Source organism: Electrophorus electricus, chromosome 1, assembly GCF_041902795.1.
Source record: "Electrophorus electricus isolate QZ-2024a chromosome 1, ASM4190279v1, whole genome shotgun sequence".
NCBI classification, from domain to species: domain Eukaryota; kingdom Metazoa; phylum Chordata; class Actinopteri; order Gymnotiformes; family Gymnotidae; genus Electrophorus; species Electrophorus electricus.
The window spans coordinates 21,283,721-21,289,934 of NC_137497.1; the positions used below are offsets into that span (position 1 = coordinate 21,283,721).

The 6,214-nt window shown below is 38.1% G+C and overlaps 1 pseudogene across 1 annotated transcript in view; it reads right to left on the reverse strand.

The window, feature by feature from the left end:
- Positions 1 to 4,258, reverse strand: part of LOC145657488 (protein NLRC3-like) — a 24,489-nt pseudogene extending 20,231 nt beyond the window's left edge. The window contains exons 1-3 of the transcript XR_014123216.1: positions 4,212 to 4,258; positions 827 to 934; positions 450 to 713 (exon numbers count right to left, since the gene is read on the reverse strand). The product of XR_014123216.1 is annotated as a protein NLRC3-like (transcript). The remainder of the gene's footprint in view (positions 1 to 449; positions 714 to 826; positions 935 to 4,211) is intronic.
- Between the last annotated feature and the right edge of the window lie 1,956 nt (positions 4,259 to 6,214).

Below are 6,214 nucleotides of genomic sequence, written 5' to 3' on the forward strand. Positions count from 1 at the left end.
ATGACAGGAGACGCTTGTTGGGAACTTGCCACTTGAAAATTACCAATTATAAAATCCCACACACCAATGCTTCATAAAGAGAGTCCTGAGTGAAGTAGTTATATAGGAGTGGGGCACCTGTGGGAGATCAGACTAATGAGCACTGATTAACTCCCAGCTCATGGCCTCCCTCTGGTGGCAGCTTGCTGGCACTGTGAGCCTCACATTACAAGTAAGAGAGAGTTGGAGAATGTGTGTGGGTAGATGATGCTGAATCTCTTTCTCCTTTTCTCCTAAAACTAAAACACACCTGTGGTGAACCCCGCTTATTAGTTTGACCTGTAGAATGGTGATATTGTTTACTGGGGTATTAGTGTTGTAATATTGGGGGAACTTCACTCCCTCATACACTGGGAGGAACACATCCACCGCACTTATGAAAGAATCTCAGTGTGTAATGTGTCACTCACCATAGGACTGAGGTCACAGGTCCACTGCTGAATACAAAAGGACAATCCATGGACCAGTCACTCTTCATAGACACACAGCTGGGTGCTGGAGGTGATTCACTCTTCATAGACACACAGCTGGGTGCTGGAGGTGCTTCACTCTTCACAGACCCACAGCTGGGTGCTGGAGGTGATTCACTCTTCACAGACACACAGCTAGAAGCTGGAGATGATTCACTCTTCATAGACACACAGCTGGGTGCTGGAGACTCTGCTCTCTTTACCCTGATGAAGATGAGGAAAGTGTTGAGTAATTACATCCTTCACTACATCTCATTTATCCTGAATAATTCCTCTTCCTGTTTCCTCAGATTAAGTGCTGATGGAAAGCTCCTCACTGTGGGTCAGAGGTTCCTCCTCCACTGCTGGAGTTATGAGGCTCCATCATGGAGTTGTTCCTCTTCACACACACACAGCTGGACACTGGAGATGCTGCTCTCTGCTCCCTGTCAACAGTTCACACACACACCCAGTGAATCAACACAATCAATGCCTGATAAAACTCACATCAACATATTAAAAAATAAAAAGCATGATGTCAAACATGAAACATGAAGTAAAAAAAATAACAAGATATAAAAATACAGATATCTAAAATAAAATAAAGATGTAAGCAACACAATGCGCAATATATGTGTATGATAACATTATATGTCTCTCTCTCTCTGTCACGTTATGGCCCCACCCCCTCCTGAAACGTCTTGGTGTGTATGCGTGTATGTGTTCGTCCGTGTTGCCACACGCTTTCGTGTCGTCCACCTGTTCTGTATTATGTGTAATCCTCTTGTGTGTGTGTATATATGTCTCTTGTGTTGTAGTACATGTTGTTGGTGTTTGAAAGGTGTGTAGTGCGGTGTTATATGTGTCATCTCTATGTTAATTAAACGCATGTTTGAACGTGCCCCTTGTCCGCATCCTATTTGCCTCGTCGCGTCACACTCTCACTCTCTCTCTCTCTCTCTCTCTCTCTCTCTCTATGTATGTATATATATATAAAAATATAATGTATACCCAAATGGCTCATATATGTGCACTATATTTTAAAGCACAGGCAACTTGACCATCAACTTCTAAAGCATCAAATAACCCCAAATATCCAGCAGAAAAAGTACTTAACACACCCAGTGACAAAGAAATTCACGTGTAAATTCATCATCATATTTAAATTGAATTCTCAACTTAAATATACTTGATTTAAAGCTTTTCACTGCATATGGCGTATTAATCTGTCAACAGAACATGTATTATACTACTGTTGCATATGGCATGTGAATCTGGAGCGCGCAGATGTATTTATACTAGTGCATTCATACATGCAGTCTTCTCCAGAACTATAGGTGGCAGTGCAGGGCCAACAATAACCCCTGAAAAAGCAAAGAATGACAGTCTGACACTAATCATATATGACTGCCCACAAAATTCGAGAGGTGTAAATCAACACTAAAGGTCCAATGTGCACAACAGGAAGAGGAGCAACCACATCATTTCTGACACACACACACACACACACCAGAGACAACGAGTCAGATATAAACCCAGGCGGTGTCTGTAATGGTCCACTCACTCACTCACTCACTCACTCACATTCCCCCACACAGATGGGTCTAAAAAGAACACTATGTATGGTACACTAGTGAGACAACAGACATAATCTATCAACACTAGTCTGTGATGGAAATATAAAACTGTGGCCTTTCATCACGGAAACTCTCTAGAACAAAGTAGGCCAGCGCTGCAATCACAACATACAAGTAAGACACTTCAGTGATGATTTATAGTTTCAGTTGTGACATTAATAATACCTAGCTCTACAGCTATGTCTATGTTCCCATTTTAACAGTAAATGATTGGTGAGTGAAATCCTGTAATGTTTATTTCTTCAGCACAAGATTTGTTTATTCTGTTTCATTAACATTTTGTCACTTTTGGGTTCATCTGAAACAGTGATACTGAACCTGACAACATTTAGCTGACACATTTATCCAAAGGAACTCATAATTATGACCGAGTACAACTTTAATGGAAAGTTAAGGGTCCTGATCAAATACTCAACAGTAACAGTTGAGTAGTGGTGGGGCTTGAACCAGCAACCTTCCGATTAAAAGTACCTTAACCACTGAGCTACAACTCTTAATTAGTGTATGTCAGTTTTTCACTACATGTACAGTACACTATAGGAGGAGGTACCTTTGCCCTTAATCTGTGCACATCAGTTGTTCACTACATTTATGGTGCACTGCAGGTGGTTGTTTAAAAACAACCCGACACTCATATCCTCAGTGACACCTACTAGCCACTTTTGCTAACATCTTGGTATTGTTATTCTGTGAAACAACAAACTACTTAGCCTAGATATTATTCTGGTGGGCTATGCCAGGTTATCGATACAAATGATTTATAAATATTTCAGAAATTACCATACAACAATCAAAGAAAAAAGATTTCAGATTGTCAGAGACAGCAAGTTGGGATTGTAATCAACAGTGTGTTTCAATAAATGTTTCTCTTTTCTGTTTTGTTCTGTAAGGCATTTCAAATTCTTGATATTTCAGTTTCATGAATAAATCATGACATTTGGAAAGAATTTATTAACAAAAGGCCAATATGTTTACTGGGATAAATAACCACATGGGATCTGTGGGTTCACATGTACTCTGTAAGGTTGTGTGGGTTCACATGTAATCTGTAGAGTTGTGTGGATTCACATGTACTCTGTAGGGTTGTGTGGGTTCACATGCACTCTGTAGTGTATGAAGTGCAGGTCTATTTAATTAACTTTCTGTGTGGAACATGTTTCATCTACAGCAGAAGGAAGTGTTGTGAATGTAGATAATTATGATTATGGATAATGAAGATCAATAAAGTAAAATAAAGGAACAATGTCTCACATTTATATATTTATTATTTATATTATAAAATGTTAGTTGTTCTGTTGTTTTGGGGGCATCTTCTCTTCCCAAATTCATCAGTCTTGGAAAAGTGTAATTCACATAGAACACATGTTGCTGGCATGCGCAGGTGTTTTTACCATTATATAAATGTGTGGATATACAGCACATCACTCCTGTCAGTAGACCAGAGGATCTCTCTCTACATACACTTTCTATATATTAATGTCACTATATCTATCCTACCTACTGCTCACTGGATGCAGGCTTCGTTTAGCCGTGGTCACGTGACATGGCCGTTTTGAGCCACACTTCGGATCAGTGTTTCAAAACGCTGCGCTTCAGAAACTCCAAACAAGCTTAGCAACGCAAGTGTCGACCGTCCCACCCAAGCTATAGTTAATAATACAGATAATTAACTATACAGGGAATCTGACTTGTCCACTGAGGATTTGGACAACACTACACAATAGCTGAAACTGAACAGAAAACTAACTGTAAAAAACTGACTTTACAGCAGCAACTTTGACTTTAGGCCAGAGGAGTTTCAGATGGGACCATTAGGAAATATCACTGACTAACTAAGACTTGTAATCGAGTTTTACAATAACTGACAATATATATCTGGCCCCTTTAAATTATTTTAAATATAGCTATGCAATCGTATTGGGCGTTAGCCATTTTAGTTGCGTAACTTCACCAGGACTTTAATCTTTACATTTAATCCACCTTTGGGTTGACCTACGAATTAACCTAAACACAGAACTATGTACTTACAAAACATGTTGCTTTAAACTGCACCGACATCGCATTTTTACAAATAGAATGAACTTACCGTGAAATATTTTTAAACGCTCAACCTTCCACAACGGCGACTGTTCAGAAAATACTTTCGTTTTCTTGAGAAAGGTGAGACTACAGGAACACCTGTGGGTAAGAGGAGGGCGGAGCACATGTCAATCATTTTCGACTGAAGACAATGACACAATATTTTTATTAAGCCAATCAGCAGGCAAAGTTAGCTATCCGTTATTTTGCTGCAGCCAATCACTGTATACAGTCTATACAGCCAATGGATTCACAGTCCCTCCTACACGGACTTGTTTTACGGCTGAGTAAATCTCCACTATGTCGGCACGTTGAAACACGTCGGAACTTAACAAACCACTTTGTAGATCTAACTTACAGATGACTGTAATTTAGATAATCAGCCTCACAATAAGCATGTAAGTGTGTGGACGTCCATAGCATGTTGTGCATATGACAAATAAAGAATCTTCTTAATGGCTGAATGCTGGACGTGTGTGTGTAAAAAATATTTGTTTACCTGTATTTGGTAAACCTGTATCAGAAAACTACATGAGGTACAGAAGACAGCCTAACAGTAAAAGAATAGCAGTAAATGTGTATTAGCATTGCAGGTTACATGACAGTTGATCATTTACATTTTATATTAAATTAATTCCATGGAGAAGAGATAAAGATACAAGGCAACAGTAAGAATAAATAACAACTGCATCACTGGCAGTGCTCTTCCATTAGAAGAAGGAACCAAACATGTTCCTCATCATATGAAAACTGGATTAAAATATTAAGTGAACTATCTACGAGTGTTATGAATATGGAAAGCCAAAGTGGTCAAAGGTCACCTCAAACGAAACGCGTTTTGTTTGTAAAACGGCGAAGAAAAGCGGCATTTTGGACATATTATGTCGCAAAGTACGGCGATATTTTTTCTCTATTTTTATGGTTTACGGTTTTTGTGGCAAATTTTACAACATAGAGAAAAATAACAGCGTTTGTATGTCAGTTTAAAACATCGTAAAAAGCACTGCTTTAAGTGTTCTAAAACGATTATACTCAGCTGATTAACCAGTGCTCAAGTTTGTTTATTTCTGGGATTCACATATGTGTTAATTCACCCAATAATTTATTAATTCATCCACTTATCAGCTAACTAACTAGCTAGAGGTTTAGTAGAATTATTAGTTGTGACCATGGTTAGGCACTTCAGACACTGTACTTTAAATGGGCAAGTACTTTAAAACATTTTTTTTGCTTTGTGTATTTAGTACAAATACACAGTACTGTACTGCAATTTATCTGAATGCTGCTAAACAGACCAGATGTGCTTGTTTCTGTAGACATCATGGATTTTTAGCTCGCTGTTTATATGTAATGCTTAAGTACTCACATATGTACTTAATCTCATATTATGATTGTGGAATACTGTAGAGGTTTATGCAGTTTAGTAGAATTGTACTAATATAGCAAAGCCCCTAAAAGTAAGATTTTACTTAATTCTGGGTTTGATTTTATGAACATTTGGTAAAAATTTCATAGAGCAACATTTCTTCTTGGGCTATGCCCCAGTTCGCTTCATAGTATAGACTCACACCAGATCGTAACTGTATTCACGACAGGGTGCATGTGGGTACTTAAAAAGCCTTAATTTATCTGAAATGACATTTTACAAATTTAATGAACTGATAAGTCTTCAATTGTCTTAAATTTTATGCTTCACTGTCATTCAAATATGTAAAATAAATTCCAATGACTAACATGGCTATTTCTTAGTTGCCCAGTCACCCAATGTAAATCTGAAAACTCTCTAGTGAAGACAACAAGTGACATTTGATATATTGGTTAAGAAATTTGATATAACTGATTAAGAGATTTGTAGTCTAAGTTTATTTCAATAATTAATCATATGTCAGGGAGTAAAACATTCTCACTTCCTCACTGCACCTGGAGAAGACAGCTAGGAAACAGGGATCATTAGTCAAGCTTTAATATTATCAGAGGAGGAAATCACTCTCTCAACTGAGGTAACTAAGA